Here is a 22,219-nt window from a genome sequence, read left to right as displayed (position 1 = left end):
TTAGCTTCTGAAACTTCGTATCGAAAGAGTTATAGCAAAAATCCCATGATGGCATGTTTTAGCTCAATTCTGGAGCTTGCAAAAACCCTAACTTCCTCAGATCATTTCTCCCAAAATATAGCGAGACAAGCTCTGAAATTCGGACTTGAGGTTTGGTGCGATTTCATCTCAAATGGTTTTTTTTTTTCGCTTCTGAAACTTCGCAGAAAAAAATTTATAGCAAAAATTCCACAATGACCTATTTGGAGCAATGAAACCCTAGAATCCAAAGCTCTGATACTAAATGCTAGGAAACCATCTCACAAAAAGATAAAAAGATAGATCAACGCCTTAGAATTCAACCTCTTCGAGGGGGAAACCTCCTTTACATTACACAAATGAACAATTCTTGGATGATTCAAATGAAGAAACCTCCTTTCTATATATTGGAGTCTAAGGGGACACAATATAACCAATCCGACCTAACAATAATAATATAAAGGCACAAAAATAACAATAGTGGGATTCTATGGGGCACAATAATAAAAATATGGGGACAATAGGGGCACAACAATAACAATAAGGGATATAATGACAATAGTAATGGGGGGAATCACTAGTATTATAGGGACCTAACAAAGGACAAAATGCTGCAAGAAAAAGTAATCTTGAAAGAACTTGACTTGTTCTTAGAGGTTCTTCTAGTTAAGGGTCTAAGGTTTGGCATTGATCAAGAAAGAAGCTTCAATAAATGAAAACTTACCGAAGGGTTTTCATCTCAAGAGGAGAGAGGTTTGGCCTTGGAAGAGAGCCAATATCTTGAGTTGTTGTTCTTATGTTTTGGTAGTAGTTTGATGAAGTACACACCCATGAATTAATAATAATAAGAAGAAGATTAAGCTAACAAGAAAAAGTAAAAATACTCCACAAATTGTTATCAAGTAACGAAGAATCACACTACACTTATTTGCCCTAGATTCTTCAACAGACTTAATAGCATCTAGGAGGCTCTGCACGCTCTCATGACAAGGCATGCAAACATCCATGGACTATTTTACTCATTGTTGTGCTAGAGTCCCCGATATTTGAGCCACTTTTTCAGCCCCAAAGCCCAAGTCACTGCCCGGAATTGAATGACACCTTCAGAACAAAAATAAAAAAATAATGCAAATACAAATACTTCAACAATCCCTTAATCGTACCTCTACTAGCCTTGACAGGCATATCGTCAAACATATCATGAATATGTAATCTACAAATAAATTTAATCATAGTGATATCATATTTATCTAAAAATCGTTATGAAACATTATTCCCTTATCTCATTTGTCTCATTATCATCTATCAGGTCATAGATACATTGTTCATTCCTTTACAAGTAAAAACATGATGAGATCCATACATAGCAACTGTCATAAAGAATATACATAACCAGCATAATAGCAATAGAAATACCAAGGGAATCACAGCCATATGATCCACATATAAACTAGTATAATACTCATAGACTTACAAGGAGAAATAAATTCATATTGATGATGCAAAATCCAAACCCGGGATGGGACTACCACGTTCCACCTGACCATAGAATAGCTAAGCCAAGTCTCTCTTCATCCATTCACCCTCATGCCATATTCCAAGCATGAATGTTAGACTCAAACCAAAAGAGCCAACCAGGGCATCCTAAGGCTAAACCACCTCACCCTTGTCAATAGAAACTAGGCTTTACCGTAATCCATCTCAGCTCACTGGGCCAACACAATAAACATATAATAACAGGCTTTACCATGATCTCCATCATATCACTAAGCCAAACAAGCATGGATGCCACCGGATTTCTCCTCCTACACCATGAGAAATTTTCCTGTCTCCTAGTCTCTCAGGCTTTACCGCAATTGACACTAGATCATTATTCCCTAAACCAAGACACACTCTCCAGGCTTTACCACATTTCCCAACCCAGGATTACTAGGCCCAATAGAGAGAAATCCACGTCTTGGATTTATCGTATATCCTGCCAATCACCGACAAGGATTCTTAGGCCCACCAGGGGAACACAAAATTCATCATTACCGCAACACACAATTTGGTTCAGGGATTACTAGACCATTTGTTCTATCGTTCGGAGATCCACCTCACTCAAATTCGAATCCATTCGACATCCCATTTCAACCAAAACATTAGAACCCCATCACACCATGGCTATCCAAAAATGGCATGGTGAGCTTGAAAACACTGTCACGCCTGGCAAAACCCATGCCATGAATACAAAAGAACCACATGCAATACCATGCATGCTAAATATAGCAAGGAAAATACACATGCAAATCAATACGTGCAAAGAATATTATTTTAGTTGCTTTATCAGGTTCTTACATTCTTTCTCCTCCCTTCCTCATGCCTTCTTTGCCTTTCTTGATCCAATCCAAAGTGCTCCTAGAAAAATCTAAGTGTCCAAGAGTGAGAGAGAGAGAGAGGGAAATGTGAGAGCTCCAAAACTAAACTGACAAAAGGCTACAAATTCATCGTCATAAGCCTTTTTATCAATTAGGCCTCTATTTTTATCATTTTCCATTATTTTCCTTCATTTTCCTCCTCACATGCAACTTGTGACCTTCCACCTTCCTTTTCTCCTAATTTCCATTATTTTCATAAATAAATGTGCTAAAAATTCCATTTTTCCTCTCCAAAGCCTTAGTCATTGCCTTTGCCAATTTCCTTAACCATAATAAACCAAATGAACACCCACACTAGGATGTCTTGCCTAACATTCAACTTGGAATAAGTGTCCCATCAATTGTGGTGATTATTTTTGTCTTTATTAACTTTTATTACATGGAATTTTCACCAGGGCTGTTATAGAGGAAATTGTGTGAGAGTGAAGAGGAAATTATAGTGGATTTGCTATAGTTTGTATCTCTTCATTTTTCTAGATAATATAAGAGGAAGGCCTCGTTGTTTCTCCATGGACGTAGCCCAAATTGGGTGAACCATGTATATCTATGTATTTCTTTTTTTATGTGTTTTTTGTGTTTGTGCTTTTGCAATATTTTATGTGTTCTATTGCTTTGTAATATATAATTTTCTAACAGTAAGACATAGGAGATAAATCATTCTTTGGAGAAGTAATTTGTGGCTTCATATTCCGCTATTGGATACAATCTTTCATCTATGTAGCAGTGCACTTGGGATCTAACACTTCTAATTAGAATCTCAATGAGTTGGCACTTCTACATACATGTATCTTATATATAGTTGGACTATTCTTCTTATGTTAATGGTATATGTTTTTTTAATTACATACTAAGTTAATCAACTAATTCATTGCTTAACTATGGCTTATATTGAATGGGTGTTTTTATGATTTAATGGTTGTTGTTTATTATGTGGACTAATATGAAAGTATTCAACAAGCCTTTCTCTTTCTTCTCGGGTCCCCTTTAGGATAGTACTATTACTTTTCTAACCAATGTCTTGTTTCCCTCACCTGTCATGGAAGTATCCCTTGTACACCTTACATTGGTTGTCTAACAAAGCTCACATTCTTGTTTCCCCAAAGTGGTGTTGTTTTATCTTGTGTTGGATTATAACCAAGGCATGTCTTCAAACCTTTCCAATAGTGGCCAAACCGTATGACTGGATGGGACTCCTACACAAAACAATGTGAGGTCTAATTGGGACTTCACATTGGGGAGATCCCCTTACAATGTTGGCAACATCTATCACCGTCAACACATTCCAACTCACTATTCAACAAAAAAACAACTATGCAGAAACCTTATTACTTGCTAAGATTTACATGATCTACATGAGAAGGTGGTAAGAAAATATCCAAAAAAATTATATGAGATTTACATGGGAAGGTGGTAAAGAGACCTCCAAAAAAATCATTTTCTTAAATGGGATCTTGTGAAGGCCCCTAAAAATCACAGGGGTTTGGGAAAATGGTATACATTGCTAATGAATAATGTAATAAAAGAAAATCTAGTTTATATATTTGTCACTCGAGAGGAAGACTAGTGGAAAATATTCTTGAAGGAAAAATGTGTTCAAGGATAAAGAGCTTGATTCCCAGAATCATTCCATATAATGAAAGGATGTTCCTCTATCTAGAAATTATTTTTTCAGCATCCCCACTCATCCACTCAAGGTTGTATTGGAAGCCAAGAAATGGTAATAGTGTTAATATATGGATTAATAATATTACGGACTAGTTCACTCTTGAGACATGGAAAGAGAAATGGAGGTTTACTTATTTCTATGCTAGGAGACCAAACAAGTGCCTAAAAACAAGGCCCCTCTAGTATTTTTTTATTTATTTTTTATCATCAACACTATCAGCTCAATTTGCATCTATATAAGCTCTAAGATAAATATTTGTGTCCCCTGGGTACCACAATCCATAATCTATGGTGCCATGTAGGTATCTAAACATTAATCCCATGATGAACCAATGTTAATTGGTCTTCTTTAAGGGATTGCAAGGAAAATATATGAGATCATTTCCTATCTGGATAAAAATGTTGTTGTGTGATAAAGGGGTCATATCACTAGAATCTGACAACATGAGCAACTAAATTTATCTGTGTATGGTGGGAATACTATGGGAAGATAAGATGATGGACTTAGGGGAAATAAGCACATCAGGTGAAGTAAAGAACAAGTGAATTCCAAAAGAACTAAGGATGGCAAGGCATTGTAGGGATAAAAGCATGGATAATTCAAGAAAGGTAAGAGTGTGCACAATGGAATAGGAAGGAAGCGAGATGGAAGAGGTGAGTGGAGTGTTTTGCAAAGAAACAAGATTTTAGCATAGTGGGAGGATAAGGAAGAGACCTGCGTTGGAACCTGTGACTGTAAGACATGGAAGGAAACACAATAGTGAGGGTTCGGATAATTAGGAATTTAGAGAGCAAGAAGAAAGTGAAATCATCATAGATAACTTAAATGATGAAATATCATGCTAAGATGGTAACAAAAGATCACGTAGCCTAAGTAATGATGGGAGGAGGAACAAGGGAGAAAACCATTGGCTTAGCTCAGGAAAGGAAGATCCATTATATCCTAGTGACCCTGCTCAAGACATAACCTATGTTGAACCCATAACCCCACATGCATCTCCACTTCAAGAGGGAAAATAAGCTGATAGTTTGTTGCATACATTCTTAATAAGTGAAGGATGTGACGATAATAGTGAATATAGTTAAAGTAGTGGAAAGGAGGGACCTAAAGTATACAAAAACTAGTTAGGATAAGTATCACAAGGTAGTGCCACACAATACACAATCGTATCAGGACAGAGGATCTTGAATAGAAATTGTTTGATTATGACGAGGTATGGATTGTTAAATAGGTTTAGGATGAACCAACAAATTGCACAATTGGAAACCACTTTCAGAGATTGTACACTTACATAGTATATGAAATATAAGGTTATTGTCCTAGCATGGAAATCCATGTCATTAGTAGACATCAAGAAGGAATTTTAGAAGTCAAAATTTGAGTCTTAGTGTATTACATACATAAAATAAGTTAAAAATAGCACTAATGATTTGGTATGGGACTTTGACAAAAAATTTAAGGTGTTGATGGATAAATCAACATTTCATATTCTTGATGCACAACACAAGGAATGGTTCATCGTGAGATTGTTACCTCACATATGCATCCAAATAACCTAGTATAAGATTGCTTCACAATTAGCCTAAATCAGAGATTTCTGTGAAATTAGAAGCATCCCCCATGGGAAGTCAGAATAACATATGAATCACCCACGTTCTATTGCAGTCAATAGCATTAATGTTACAATTGCAGGACCTAGCCAAAGGAAAGGAAAATTGTGAGGATGAATGGTGAACTATATGTAGAAACTAAGGCCACCAAAAAAATGAATGTTTGATTGTGACAAAGTATATGGATATAGGGGATGCAAACAATTTGGCATAAGGTAGGGGCATGTGGTGCAAGATTCACAGAGTATGGGGCACTTACCAAAATCCTATCCCTTGATCCAAAAACACCAAAGCTTAGTGAGGACATTGTTTTGTGATTTTTGTAAGTTAGTGGGAAACGGTACCCATACATGTCACACACTAAAACTAATGGGGGGACACACTTTTAACGCATATAGGGTACAAGAAAATATGAAGACTAAAGGAGGAGCACAGAGTTACAACTAACCTAGAACCTACAACCATCTAGGTAGAGGCCAAGGAATGCAAGGAAGAGGACCTGACTTCTAGGGTAGATGACAAAAAGGATTTGGAAGAGGATGGAGCCACTTGATTTGCTATAATTGTGCACATCCAATACATATTATGCAGGATTTCGCCAACCCCTATACAACTTGTATGTATTGCAAGAAATTGGATCATTATTAAGGATTTCCCTCAACTAATTGTGAAGTGGTAGGAGAAGAGAGGTCATAACGTGCAAATGCTATTTGTCAAAGTGTGCAGTGACCATCCACAAGTAGGAGCAGTTATGCAAAGAGGAGAAAGGACGTGAATAGATGCAATTAGACAAGGAAGTCAACCTCATCAACGGGTGAGAAAAGTTGCAGAACCAACCCTAAATTTTGATCTAGTAAAAGAAAAGGAAACATAAAAGGAAGCCAGAAGAGAGTTGATTGTGGTAAAATGGGGCCCATCAAGCTCAAATGCACCTCAAGAATTATTGGTCTATGATATTCCCGGAATATATGATAAATTTGCACCCATGGAAGTTCTTGAATAGGTGATTCCTATTACAAATTTAATAAAAGGCTATTTGGATTCAATGAAGGATGAATTGGCCTTAGACATACTACACACAATCATTGATTAGTGTAGACAATAATGGGAAATACCTACCATGTAGAACCCCCGATGTATAGTTAATAAAGTAGTGTGCAAAAGAAGGACAAACAGAGAATTTAGATTTAGTGAGCAGATAGGCAACTATGACATGGATAATATCATTTTGGATCTAGGCTTCAATGTCAATATCCTTCTATTGAAACATAGAAATGTTCTAGCTCAACATAAGAGGAATTTCCTAGTTAGAGTCTCAATTAGACTCCTTTTTGAAATGGCAACCCTGACTAGAATTTTGGGACCAATTCACCTTTCACAAAGTGATGCTCCAATGAATGGAGACTTGATCTAATGCATGGAAATTTTAACAATTTGGGAATATGAACAAAATAAATTTATATAAGGCTACTTTAAATGCAACTATCTAAATCCATTTATCTATTGGTTGATGTACAAGCATGGGCTTAAACTTATGTCTATGGAAAATAAAAATGGATATTACATTTGACAACTAAAAATTAAAAATTAATCGAAAAACTATTATCGAAACCATCACAGGACATAATAAATCTACAATATTTCCATGAACATTTGAAAGGATCCAAAAAAAATTAATTTGATATTTAGATGAACAAAATATAAATACAAACTCATAAATTATCAATCTCACAAAAGTCGTTTGAATTTTCTCCTGCAAGTAGTAGGCTCAAATTAAATAAGTTGAAAGGAGTTAGTGGCAACCTGCAGCATCCATGCACATATTACCATTAACCAGTATGTATAAAAAAGGGAAATGAAAATGAAAATGAATAAAATTATTAAACTATTTAAATCAATTAAAATTTCATCCATTTACTAAATTTAACAGGTATATGGATGAAAGAAAGTAGATGACAAAGACCATTGCTAACAGAGAGTCATTATAGATCTATCGTGCAAAATAAATGAATGTGATTCTAAAAAGTTAAATCCATCCAAAACCTATCAGTTTATGCTCATATCTTTTAAATGTAATATTACATGTACGTAGGGCCAAGAAAGAGCTATGCATATTGTAAATATAAACATAATATCAAACCTGTTATATATAAAACATAATATGCAACATAATCTTGAAACAATACATGACACACTATAAGAAATATAAATATATTTTATTATATAACTTGAACACTCATGCACATGCACGTAGTAGCATTATCGCAGCCTCTTCCATACATACAATATACAGTTTTCATCACACAATGATACGAAAAAACCAGTCGAAAGCCACTTGAAACAAGATCAATTACATAATATGAAGAGTGACTTTACCAATAGGAATATGGAAAAAGGTCACTCGATTTAGCATTCGATTGATCATTGGTTCAGTGAGCGAGAAATGACCCATAGAGTACAATAGTGCCAGTTGAGCGGTTTTTTTTTTTTTTAAATCTGAACCCTAGACTCAGCTCTAGTAACTCGTTTAAGTAGAGAGCTCAACGCTTTGCCTCCAAATTCCATCCAACGAATTGAATTTAATTTTGAATTGTTAGAGTGTTGGCAAACCAAATTTCAACTGAATTCGACATTTCCAAAACAAAATTGAGTTGATCAAAACGCCGGGTCTCTGTCTGGCCAGTGAGAATGCTCAATTTTGAGTCGAATTTGCCAATTTTCTCTTAACTGTCAGGATCCTCTCCATTTGCAGAACTTTCCATTGATCATGCTAAGGATATACCTGCAAGAAAGTAGGAGTTATATTTCAACCGAATGAAAATCAAATTTTATAAAACTTGCACAGATGTATTGAACCAAAATCTCATATTCGCAGAGTAAATGCATCATAGGAGTTACGCAGTCGGTTACACGGCATGGCGTTGCGTTGGCCATATTAACTCAGTGTGAATAGGTTGAGCATCGTGTGGGCGTATATCCCACATGTGCTACGCTTACGTATTCCGTATTCCGACAGTTTAAATGGCGGATGAGTTTAACAACATTTTAAATTATATGGTGTAGGCCTGGCTGATCAATGTGTTTATGCATGCATTGGGTGTCTCGTTTCTTGAGGTTCGATGGTAATAATTTTGTTTTTATTTTAGTTAATTAAAACACATTAATATTACATATAGTATAATATAATATAATATACAAAATAACAATATAATATACAAAATAACAATATGTCACATATATTTACAAAAACATGAAAAAAACATGAAATAATAATCCCGAGGACAATTTAGTGCATTTATATTTAATACAATTTTTTAAATGTCTTTCTCTTTCGTTTAAGTGTAGGTGTGTCAAGTTATACATAGTCTAATGCAAGGCAAGGCAAGGCGATATGAGAAAGACACTCATAAGCAAGAAAAAATGTGCGATATGAGAAAGACACTCATAAGCAAGAAAAAATGTGAGGGGATGTGGTAATTGAAGGTGCCACATTACCTTTGAGACCAGTGATACATGGCATTATATAAAGGAGAGAAAATGTGCGATATGAGAAAGACACTCATAAGCAAGAAAAAATGTGAGGGGATGTGGTAATTGAAGGTGCCACATTACCTTTGAGACCAGTGATACATGGCATTATATAAAGGAGAGTGATAACGTGAGAGAACGACACTTTGTGAAAATAAAATGAAAACCCAAATGATGTTATCAAAAGAAAACTAAGTAAAAGAAATTTGACCTAAAAGAGTAGGAGGGTCCTCATTTATTATTGAAAGACAAAACAAGAAATGGGGGTGGGCGGGAAGGGGGGTGGAGGTTATTGAAGCTACAACACTTCTTAAAAGACATGGGAAATTATAGGGAGACCGAAGTTGACTTGGTCTCCCATCTAGTGAGATTAGCAAATCAAGACAATATTTTTCCCACTAGTAGGATGATAGATATAGAAATCAACATTGATGGGATCAAATGCACCGGCGATTTTGAGGTGATAGAGATTGTAGATGATACCAACCCATATATTGCTTTGATAGGAATCTATAAGGCCTTTGGAAACTAGGTTGTGATAAACCTAAAGAAGAGGAATATGATTTTTCAATCAAGATACTTGAGGGTTATTGGCCTATTAGATCAATAGGAAGGAGACTGATATGTGGAACTTGTGGAGAGGAGTTCAATGTGGAAGTCCTTGACAATATTTACAATGTGACTATGCGAAGGGATGATTATGTCAATGTGACTACTTATGGAATGCTGAGATAACATAGCATTAATTTGTGTTCCTCATATTGAGAGGAAGGTGCTCTAGAGCTGGCAACAAATATTGCATGAAGTCTCTACTAGAAGGTGTCCATGTATTACCCACGCAATAGGATGGATTGGAATAGAGGTATGGAATCCCCCAAAGTTTAATGGAGTGTTAGATGTTTATTCTTTTGTAAAAGAGTTTTAGTTACAAGCTAATAATGGAAGCTTTTGATGTCACTTTAAAAGTGACTCCTGCATTATGGTTGGCCATGCACAAGGACAAGATAGAAAGTTTACAGACATGCAGATGTTTGCTGCAAATTAGGTTCAGATTAGATGTGAGAGACACTAAACCAAGGTATACTAGGTTAAGTTTCCCTACCACTCATCTTAAAGGTTGTGTCACAACATGGAATAAGAAGAAGATACCAGAGGATGAATGGGTACATCTATTTGTTCATACATTGGATACTATCCCAAGGAAATGGTATGCTAAGTTAGAGGTGCAAAGAGGAACAACATACTAGGTAGAAATGATGTAAAATTTTAAGTCAATATTCAACTTTGAGTAAAATGATCCTTCAGTTGATATAGCTTTGCAGAATGTCAAAAAAAAATCTTTCAAATAGAGGGAGAGACTACAGAGAATCAGGTACCCTTGTGCTTTGCACTCAAGTATTCCTAGACAATTAAAGAATTCATGTAATGTTACGATATCACAAAATGGAATGAAGAAGAGGATGGCCCAAGAAAATTACAAGTACCATAAATAGAAGGAGAATGGATAATATTAGGTCCAAATTTGAAGTCTACAGACTATGAAAAGTGAGTATTAGAACCGAAAACAACCCTAATATTGTAGTTATTGGAGACTATTGAGATGAGGAGAAGTGGGAAAGATTATTGATTTACTACACAAATAGCAGGACCTTCTCCCAACCACATTTTCATAAACGAAAGGGATCTTTGGGGAGCTAGGAGAGATGAAAATGATCATAAAACTAGGAATGAAGGCCATATAGATTGAACCTAGTATATAACAAAAAAGTTAAACAAGAGCTAGACATGATGTTATAATCTAGATTCAATGAACTAGTAGAAGAGTATGAATGGATAAGCCCAATGGTAGTGTAGGACAAGAAGATAGGAGATATCAAAATCTATGTGATTGAAGAAATCTTAAGGATGCTTATTTACATAACCCATTTCCCACCCTATTTACAAATGAAGTGTTATAAAATGTAGGAGGATAGGAGGCTTATTCATTTACTAATCAATTCTTGGGCTATCATCATATTAACATCATATGAGGAGACAGACATAAGACTACCTTTGTGATAGAGTGGGGATCCTTCCAATAAACTGCCATGCCCTTTGGTCTAAAAAACACACCTATGGTATTCTCCAGGGTGGTGGTTGCATCATTTAAAGATTTCATCCAAAAAATCCTAGAGGTATATTTATATGATTGGATAGTATTCAACCTATTGAAGTGTTTCACTTAATTCTCAATAGGTGTAGACAATTGCAATTTTCATTAAAATTGAAGAAATGTATCTTTTTCTCGCCATTTAGTATTTCATTAGGTCATGTAGTATGCAAGCGAGGTTTGTTGGATGATCCTATAAAAATTGTTGTAATGGTAGAATTACCTCCAACTTCCTTAGTGTGAAAATTTCACGCAACTTTAGGTTATTTAGGGTATTGCGGGAAATTTATAAGGAGATATGTGTGGACCACTAACCCCTTACAAATGTTGTTGAGAAACAAGATTAGGTTCTAATATGATGAAGCATGCCAACAAGCTTTGGACACCTTGAAGGAAAAATTGGTCACTGTGCCAATTTTAGTTTTTATAGATTTGGGTAAGGAGTTTCATGTTCATGTATAGGAATCTTCCATAGCTTTGGGTGTAATTTTAGCTCAGCTGGGAAAAGGGGACATAGATCCGCCCATTCCATTTTCTATTAGGAAATTATCAGCTACCAAATAGAATTATACCACTAAATAATGGGAAGGCTTGGAAATAGCGTATGTGATGCATAAGTTAAGACACTATAGGAGCAATTGCCCTTCCATGTAATGCAAAAATATATAAATATATACATACAGACATATATATTTGTGTGTGTGTGTGTGTGTTTTTCTAGACTAAAAATAGAACTGCACAAATCATGGGGAAGTTTCTGGAAGGAAGAGCATCATGCACAAGAGAAGGTCACATAGTCTCCATAATTTATGACCACACAAGTTCTCCAAAAAGAAAATAGCTACTAGGCATTAACAATATGGAAAAAGTAGGAACACAAAATGGAAAAAGTGTCAGAAAACATCACCATTGGCCACACAGGTTGGATATCTTGGTTGTGTAAAGACTAAAACACTACTTCATTATTGACAAGATGGATGAGCTTTAATGACAAAATCCCTCCACATTGGTAGATTTGATGGGTGTTTCTTCTAGCAAGACATCCACCTTCCCAAGTCCACGTACCAATGTAATATCCCCTCGAAAATTTAATGTGAGGGAATATTATATTATTTTTAACATGTTTTGGAGTAGTGGCACATATATATTTATGTAGTATGGCAAAGGGGTATCAGTTAATTCCACTTAGTCATATGAGTTCATTGTGTTCAAATAATTTTAAGAGTAAAGCAAGAATTGAGAGACATGAGCCAATAGAGAGTAGGAGTTGTGGGTCGTAAATCCAAACACTAGCCAAGATGACCTCCACTAGGGGAGGTGAGTCTGCACTAGAAAAAAAGGCTAGAACTAAGACAATAAGGAGACCTCAAGCACCTCCATCCCTTATGCATCCCGCAACACCAATTCAAACCCCAATAGCACACCAGGTCCATTTGTCTCAGTGTAGGGATAGTTTCCACGAGTGTATTCGACACCAACGAAGCCTAATGCGAATCCTATCCATCTAAAAAAGGACCCAAAGTACCCTATGGTGACACCTATGATTTTACCTAGAGTTCGCAAACAAGGGAACATGCTCAACATAGTCGAGAACCAAAGTATTTTTACCACGACATCACAAAAGCTAATATGTATTTGGACTTAGAAATAAAGAATTATTTACAACACGTCATGAGCCCAAATGATCCAATCAACACAGTAGAACTGCAGGAGTGGGCACAAGGCTTAGTAGAGTCAGGAATTTTAAAATTTCTTGAAATATATCATTTTGGTAACAACATCAAGATTAATGGTCACGTGAAGTACTTATTTACTTGCAGCCATGGAGGTTCCATTTGGCTCGACCAATTAGTTTCCATTTATATAAATGTGATCGAAGATCATAACGATACCTACAATAGGTGAATATCTCGAGGCCTTCTTTATAGATTAAAGCAAGGAGAAATCCCTAACTGAGGAGGTTAAGGAGAATTATGGCACACATAGAGGTTTTTACATCTTCAATATACAAAGCATCTATGACAATTCAGCCATATTTGTAACCTATGTCATGTCATTCAAACTACTATGCAAATTTTGAAAAGACCAGGTATGGACAAGAGTAATTGCGGTAGAAAGAAAGTGTGCAGTAGAGGTCTATATGAACTAGGCCACCTTCATCTTAAACCAATTTCTAATAGACTACTGGGAAGCATAGGACAATAATGTGGAGTGCCACTATTCATGGCACCTTATTCTCATTTACTTAGTTGCATGGAGAGAGCTAAAGAGGAAACAATTTCTAGAAATGGTGCACAAACCAGTTTTGGTCCCCCATTATGCCTCAATATGGCACACCACACACAAGCAAAGGTAGTTTGACAATAATATGAAATTTTATGTATATAAGGAGATTCTCATGTATAAATGATAGAAATAATATCATGGATATTGCCATAGGTTATAGAATATTACAAAGGATTTGAGTGATTTAAGGCCACCTCACATTTTATCTTCATCTAGTCGAAGAGAGGTCCTACTCAACAATGGATTCAAAGTCAATATAGATTAACAAAACTAACAGACATAAATATAATCAATAACTGGGAAGTAGATTGGAAAGTCCTAATGGAGGAGGAATATGATGTGGAGAACATGAAAAGCATTAAAGATCCAGAGTGAGAGAGACTTGGCCACAAATCCATGAAAAATTCACAACAGGAAGATGACTCAAGTGAATCCCATGAAGAGGGAATTTTGCATGTTGGAGAGAAGTTCAAGACAAATCAGATTGTCGTAGAAGGAACTTATCACGTGAGGCCAAAGAAGAAAGTATTAAATCCACGAGCCACCCAACTCTAGTCATTGTCTAAGGATAAAATTAAGAAGATTGGGGACCAAGGAAAAGGTAGAAGCAGCACTTGAGAAAGTAGCACAATAGAAAAAATAGATATAGATGTGTATGTAAGAGCAGCTGGAGACATTGTGACAACTTTGGAGCAAATTAAACTATCCACACACACAGCTAGTAGGGTCAGAACAATATATCCAAACATAGGCACAGATCACAACTATTGATTGACACAAGTTTGATGTAGTCCCAACGCTCATTAACATTATGAGAGCATTGTGAACTACAAATATCAACAAATGTAATGGAGTTTCTAAATTTATACATAGAACAACATATGTATGGCTTAAGCCATGTGGAACTAGTCTTATCACAACTATCACTAGGTAGTTCTCATCAACTGCAACAAAGTGTCACACAAGAATTATAGTTCCATGGAATCATAACAAATACAAAGTTTGCACACTTGCCAACATCTCATGAGGCTCTACACACAACAAAAATGTAGCTAGTAGTGGAAAGGGAGAAAGTGGTGTAGAGAGAAGAGAAGTTGGGGAAGGTAAGTCTAGAGGAGGTCTACAACAACCTCCAGGATCCCCAATGGAGGTGGACATATCCACCGAGGGGATATTGAAAGGAATTGGTGAGGTTATTTAGTGTCTCAAGGTTAAATTAGTGGAGTTGGAGTTGCAAACAAATTCTATAACTCCACCAAAAGAACAAGAGTGTAGAGAGAAGGAACAAGCAGCAACTTTAACCATTGAGTAGATCAAATGATTAGAGGAAAAGTGCAGCATAATCTATGAGGAGGGAATGCAAATTTGGACTAGGCTACTGCAAAGTTAAGAGTTGAAGGAAGTTGCACAAATGGTTCAAACAATGAAGGAGAACGCATAGAAGCTCAAGGATAACTTTAACATATTACTAATGAATGAGTGCATGGCCATAATGTTAGATAACACACAACTAATTAAGAAGATCATTCAAATAAGAATTGATCATCAGAAACTGGTGGAAAAGATCGGGACCTTATAGAATGAAGCACTAAAGGTCACAGATGAAAATGGGATGACACATTAAATAGTCAAACAAACAATTTAGGAAGGAGAAGAGAAACTAAAGACCCCCATTTTAGTGGAGTTGGAAGAACAAATATTGGGGAAAGTAGAGGATGTTAAGAGACAGGTATATACTGCAAGATAATCCTTCAAAAAGTTTGTTACAAAATAAAAAGGAGAAAGTTCCCCGCATTGGAGTGTCAGAAATACTAAGTGGCTTCAGGATGATCCATAGGTGAGTGTTAGGTTCCTATTGGTGCATTGTTATTGGGTAAAAATTTTTGGGGGTCTACACAAAAGAGCATCATGTAAGAAGGTAGTGTGCAGGAAGGCCAACCAAGGGATAATGTGTAGAAATTGTAAAGAGAAGGAATTTCATAAAAGTACGACAAATAAGGAAACTTGTTGGGTTAATTTTGTATGCACTGGCCCATAGTAATATCTACAATACCATAGTAATATTTACTATCTTGTAGTAATAATTTACTACTAAGGGGATTTTAGTTGGCTTCGATCAAAATGTAAACATATAAATGCATCAAGGTTGAGGTGTAAGATATACATCTGAGTGTTGAGAAACCAAGTAGAGTGCAGATTATGATTGATTTCTCTTTCTTGATAATGACTTGTGAATATTATCACTCTTCTTATTGCTTTTTATTTCTTCTTCATCAAAAAATTATATAATTATTCAATCTTCTAGGAAAATATAGAGATCACAAAGAAGCAAGAGACACAAAAAATTAGCTCCAAGCTAGGGCAACGCCCCTCAAGGGGAACCCAACAATCCTTCCCTTATAAAAGTAGATAAAAATGATATTTCCGAGACCAAGACCAAGACACAAAATTTCCACCCAAAAATCAAGTCCAGCCCTCTTCCAAGTCACCTCCAAAGATAGCCAACACTAGTCAAAGTCAATGATTGTCAAACTATCCAAATCTGATCAACGTTTAGAAATTTCAATAGGAGGCAGAAATTTAGCCATGTGGTAATATCAAAAAATTAAATCCTTTTCATATAAATCCCAGTGGCACAAGCGAGATGCTCCAAGGTCAAAAGTTTGATCAAACATGGAATTTTCTTCTTAATTTTGACTTCATCCTCCTCTCTCTTTTGACTTGCTTTGACTCCTCTTCTTTGTTGATTTCAGATGAATCTTATTGATCGAATGGATAATATTAAATTGCATTGCAGTTTCCTCTAATATATAGTTATCCAAGAGGTCAAATATGTGTCTCTTGGAGGCCCAAGACCACTTGTTCTAAGTAGAGTTGACTTTGACCATTTAGGTGGACTTTGACTCAATATAAAATTCGGAATACTTTTCTTACAAATGTCCAAATGGTAATTTATTTTTGACTATTTTTTACTCTTTAAGAATGGATAACATGCCTTAACTAAAACTGAATATAATTAAATATAAATGGTAGATTATATTACATTATGAAGACCGACAATAGTTACATTCTCCAACACTCCCTCTTACCAAGGCCTTGACAGGTACACTCTATCTATCCACAAGATTAGAGAAAAATTTTGGGAGGAATTCCATAGGACACAACACTTCCTCTCCAAGGCACATACTCCGCTTAGGATCACCGAGGTATGTCCTCCACTGGACCATATCCTTTAAGGAAATGTATATGCTTTGGACCAACTTCATGTACTTGACTTAGGGTGTTAATCTTGATCCGTCATTGTACATAGATTAAGAATGTCTACCTAAGATTCTTATGTAATCCAACATTCTCCTTGTCCATGTCCATATACTTGACTTAGGGTGTTAATTGTAATCCTTCATAGTACATGACACAAGGAGAACCATGTGTCCAACTTCACTCCCTCTTAACCTGTGAGGAGAAATCCATCCTCACCCCCTCTCAAACTGAGAGGATATATCTACAATCCCAAGCTTGTGTCAAAAGTACTCATACTTCCATTACATCAGTTACTTGTTCTTCCATGGAGATCTGTTGTAACTTCTCAGCTTCTATCAACACCATGCTCTAGAATCTTCTATGAAAAAGGATTTTCTCAACAATCATATTTCTACTAGACTAAGGGCATGTAGGCTTCCCTCTTATCACTAAAGATGACCCTTTTGCATCTCAATGAAATAGGGCTTAATAATTAGCCCTCTTGGCTACCATCTAGCTCCTCCAAAAGTTTCCACTAGCCTTTCCACACATAGTGACAAATCTCCCCTTTTGTCCACTATACTAGGGCTTCTATAAGAAACTTCTAATAAAACTAAAACACCTATACATAATATTTTATACCGCTCTCCAAACAATACCTACATCACCTAGCATCCATCACCTTGGGAAGACAACACAACAGACCTTTGCACAACAGTCTTCCTATGCCCTTCTAAGTCTCAGTCCTAAGCATATCCTTGAGTTTTCTCGACCCTGGTTAGGGGACCTATACAATAGTACTTCAACCCTATTATTAGCCTCTAAACCTCCTCAAATCCTACACTTTTATTCCACCTCGGGTCTTCCATTATTTTCTATTACATTAGGTTAATGTGGCCTAGATCTATCTCTCGTCTAGGCCTCTCAACCTTCCAAAAAAGTGATATGTCCTACCTTCAATTCACAGAAATGACTATGGCCTATACACAGATAATTTTTTCCAAAATTATGCCCAGAACTTCCTTCTAAATTCGTCTATCACTTTGCTTAATCTCGATCTGATTAGATCACAAGACACACACCAAGAATTCATTCATCTTTTAACTTTTAGATTGGCTCCTATAGGCTATGTCCAGATCATATGCTCTTCTCCTATGACGAGATGCACTAGGATAAGAAATATCTCCTGCTCCTTTTTAATTCCCGATGTATATATTTCAATTCCTACACTTGTTTTCAAGATCTAGATAGCTTTGTCATCAACTAGCTTTTGTTCAAAGGTTTCTACCATGCAACTACTTTCTTTGATATTTTGGCTAGACTCTTTTTCAACGATGCTACTATGAGAGCTTCCTTCTAAACATAGTTCTATTTTCAAATAAACATACACTAGCCTTAATGCTTATGTTGACTATATTTTATCAAAAAATAAAGTTCAAACCTCACATAAGGATGAATGTAAGTTACACCGAACATAATCTTCATGGTCCTTCAATAGTAGAGATCCTTGGGATCTTCCTTCCATATCTTTGGAGCTTCCTCATCTTCAACTGTTAATTCTTCAAGTATATGATTCCTTCTTTTTTTAGGATTCTTAGGACAATTTGTCTTGTAGTGCCCATATTCATTAAAATCAAAGCATCGGATTTTGGACATGTCTTAATTATTTCTGCTACCAACATTTTTTTCTTCTTCTTTTGAAATTTCTTCTTTGATCTAGCTGCAAAATCTTGAGAGTCCTCATTGACAAATTGAGTATTTCTTCTATCCTTTAGTCTTGTTTATTCTAGATTACATTAAATCCATAATTCTTCAAAATTAGGAGTTTCTTTTCTAGCATAAATTCCTCTAGCAAAACCATCCCATTATCTAGTTAAAATTGATTACAATCGTAATTGTTTCTGAATAATATATATGGCCACCAACTTCTTGAAGTTGGTCTTTAATCTTTGATATGTTCATGAAATATGAAGTTGTAGTTTCTTTTTTGTCATCTTTGATTGATAGAGTTGATTTCGTAAGGCTATCTTGTGACATGTTGTGGTTATGGAGTACACCATCACTAAAGTATCATAGACTTTTTGGATGTAGATAAATCTAAAAAAAAGGTAATGATATTTGATGGACTCAAATAAAATCCTGTGAGCTTTAAATTCTCCCTTGTTATACTTGGCTAATTCCTAAGCATTGTTTTTATTTGGTGCTGGAACTTTTCCTTCAATATTTTTATGAAACTAAATCAATTCTCTTCTTCCAAGATTTAAAATTAGATGCACCTTCAAGCTTGTTTCCTTCTTTGTGGAATGATGCCATTATATTAGAAATAGGGACTTGAAGAAGTAATCACTTGAAAGAGAGATGCTACAAGACTATTCTTCAAAGATATTTTCAAGTGAGATATAGTTGCTACTTCAATGGTGTCTTCAAGAGTGTGATCTTCAAGCCTTCCTTTCTTTTGTTGTAAGAGTGTCTTCAAATAATAAATTGAGATATTCCTCCCTTCATCTTAGATTTCATACCATGTTCAGAAACCAATTAGAGTGTATATTATGTTTGATTTCTCTTTCTTGATAATTACTTATGAATATTATCATTCTTATTATGTGTTAAGTCTTCTTCATCAAGAAATTATACAATTATTTCATCTTCCAAGAAAATATACAAATCTCCAAGAAGCAAGAGACATAAAAATTAAGCTCCAAACCTGGGAAAAAACCCATAACAGGAAAACCCAATCCTTCTATTATAGAATCAGAACAAAGTGAGAATTCCAAGACCAAGACCAAACCACCAAAATTTCAAGTCCAACCCTCGTCCAATTCACATCCAAATATTGTCAACTCTATTCAATGTCAGTGATAGTTAAAATATCCAAATCTGGTCAACGTTCAAAAATTTCAGACCTACAGTAGAAGGAAAAAATTCATCCTTGTGGTAACCTCAAAAAATTCGTCCCTTTTCACAAAAATCACAGCCACACGAGTGATCTGCCCTAAGGTTAAAATTTCAATCAAACTTGGAATTTTCATCTTACTTTTGACTTTGTCCTTCTCTCTCTTTTGACTTGGTTTGACTCCTCTTCTTAGTTGATTTCATATGTATCTTGTTGGTCGAATGGATAATATTGAGTTGGGTCAAACTTGCCTCTAATATATAGTTTTCAAAGACATCGAATATGTGGCTCTTGCAGGCCCAGTCCAACTTGTTCCAAGGAGGGTTGACTTTGACCATTTTGGTGGAATTTAACTCAATATAAAATTCATAATATTTTTCTTACAAATGTCCAAATGGGACATGACTCAAGTAAATTTCTCTTTGACTCAAAATAATTTATTTTTGACTCTTTTTTACTCTATAAGCATGAAGAACATGGTTTGACTAAAAATAAATATAATAAATGAATATAATGAATACATCAATGATAAATTATATTATGAATACTGACACTAGTTACATTATCCAACACTGAGACATGCATGGATGCACCTAGACATATAGTTTTCCATTGTAATGATAAATGATTCACTAAGGCTAGTGAGCCATAATGGGTATGAATGTATGGAAGATTCAGAGTGATAAACAAAAGATTAGGTTTTGGTTTATTCTATTTGTCTATAAAATATTTAATAGGTTGTCTATTTTTTTATGATATTGTTACTTTAAAATGTATGCATGATGGGATTACTACGCAAAATTGGCATATACTTCATTTCTTTTTTTGAATAATAATAAGTAATGATATGTTGAATATGAGTAATTTTGGCTTAAGCTCCCCATCTCCTTCATCACTGGAAAACTATTCAAGTTCTTGTAGTCCTCATAGGTTCCTTGAGTGTGACTTCACTTACTTATAGGTGTTTTCTAAAGGGTTGGTGTTTGAAGGGGTTTTGTTGGTAAATTCTTTTGAACCATGGATCAACCCCATTGCATACCAACAATGGCTACCAACACCAAATCGTGAGTGGCATGGTTATTTTCATGCTCCTTGAGCTTCCTAGATATATAAAATATCACATGCTCATTCAGCTGAACACTCCGCCAAGTCTTTCTTTACATGAATTTGTGCACACAAGAAAGTCTTCCTCTAGATCAAATATCTTAATATAGGTGCAGTTGTTAACAACCTTTTTAAATGTTGAAATGCCTCTTCACATTGATAAGACCAAGAAAATTTTGCACCTTTTTTTTCCAAGGAAGTAATAGAATGGGATATCGTCGAGAACCCTCCAATAAATATTCTCTAATTATAACTTACTAAAACCATATAAGACCTTACCCCTGTAACATTTTTGCGGGATAACCACTCTTGAATTTCTTTCATCCTTTTTGGGTCCACTTGTATCCCTTCTTTTGAAATAATATGACCCAAATAAGGGTTCTTTCTCTAATAAAATGAACACTTACTCAACTTGGAATATAATTGATGCTCCCTAAGTACTTGTAAAACCATCCTTAAATGTTTTTCATTCTCATCTTCAGATTTAGAATATATGATGAAATATTCCAAAAACAAAATCACAAAATTATTCAAATAGTCATGAAAAACACCATTCATGAGGCACATGAAAGCACTTGGGGAATTAGATAGCCCAAATGGTATAAGTACAAACTCATAATGCCCATATTGAGTTTTAAATATTGTTTTACTGACGTCCTCTTCCTTAATTAATTTTTTATGATACCTTGGCCTTAGATTAATTTTAGAAAATAACTTAGCTTCCCTAAGCTAGTCAAATGAGTCATCTATCCTAGGAAACTAATACTTATTCTTCATTATGACCTTGTTCAACTGACAATAGTCAATGCATAGTCTCAGTATGCCATTCTTCTTTTTAATGAATAAGACTAGGGAACTCCATGGTGATACACTTGGGCGTATGTACCCTTTCCTTAAGATCTCTTCTATTTGCCTTTGAAATTATTTTAGTTCATGCATGCTCATCTTGTGGTGTTTTTGAAACCAATGCAACTTAGGAAACAATCATGGAATTTCAAAAAAACATCTTCAAATTCCTTAAGTACTAGGTGGTCCCCCGAAATTCGTTCCTAATCCTCAACCATCCCCTCTATGTGGGTTGCATAAAGTTCAAACCTATTTCTGAAATTCTTCTTTAGTTTCATAGTTGATATTTCCCTAATGGATGTTGGCCTTGGTATTCCTTGCACTTGCCTTTGTTTCTCTTATTCATCTAAGAAAATAATTTATTTATTTTAATAATCCAATAATGCATGATGATTTTCCATTAAATCCATGCCAATTTGGCAATCATATTATCCCAATGGTATTATGTTTAAATATGATTTT

The sequence above is a fragment of the Pinus tabuliformis genome, chromosome 9, assembly GCF_031772625.1.
Source record: "Pinus tabuliformis cultivar Carrire ecotype Pingquan chromosome 9, CPIR1, whole genome shotgun sequence".
Classification (NCBI taxonomy): domain Eukaryota; kingdom Viridiplantae; phylum Streptophyta; class Pinopsida; order Pinales; family Pinaceae; genus Pinus; species Pinus tabuliformis.
The sequence above is the reverse complement of the archived record's forward strand: the minus strand, read 5'-3'. Positions refer to the sequence as shown.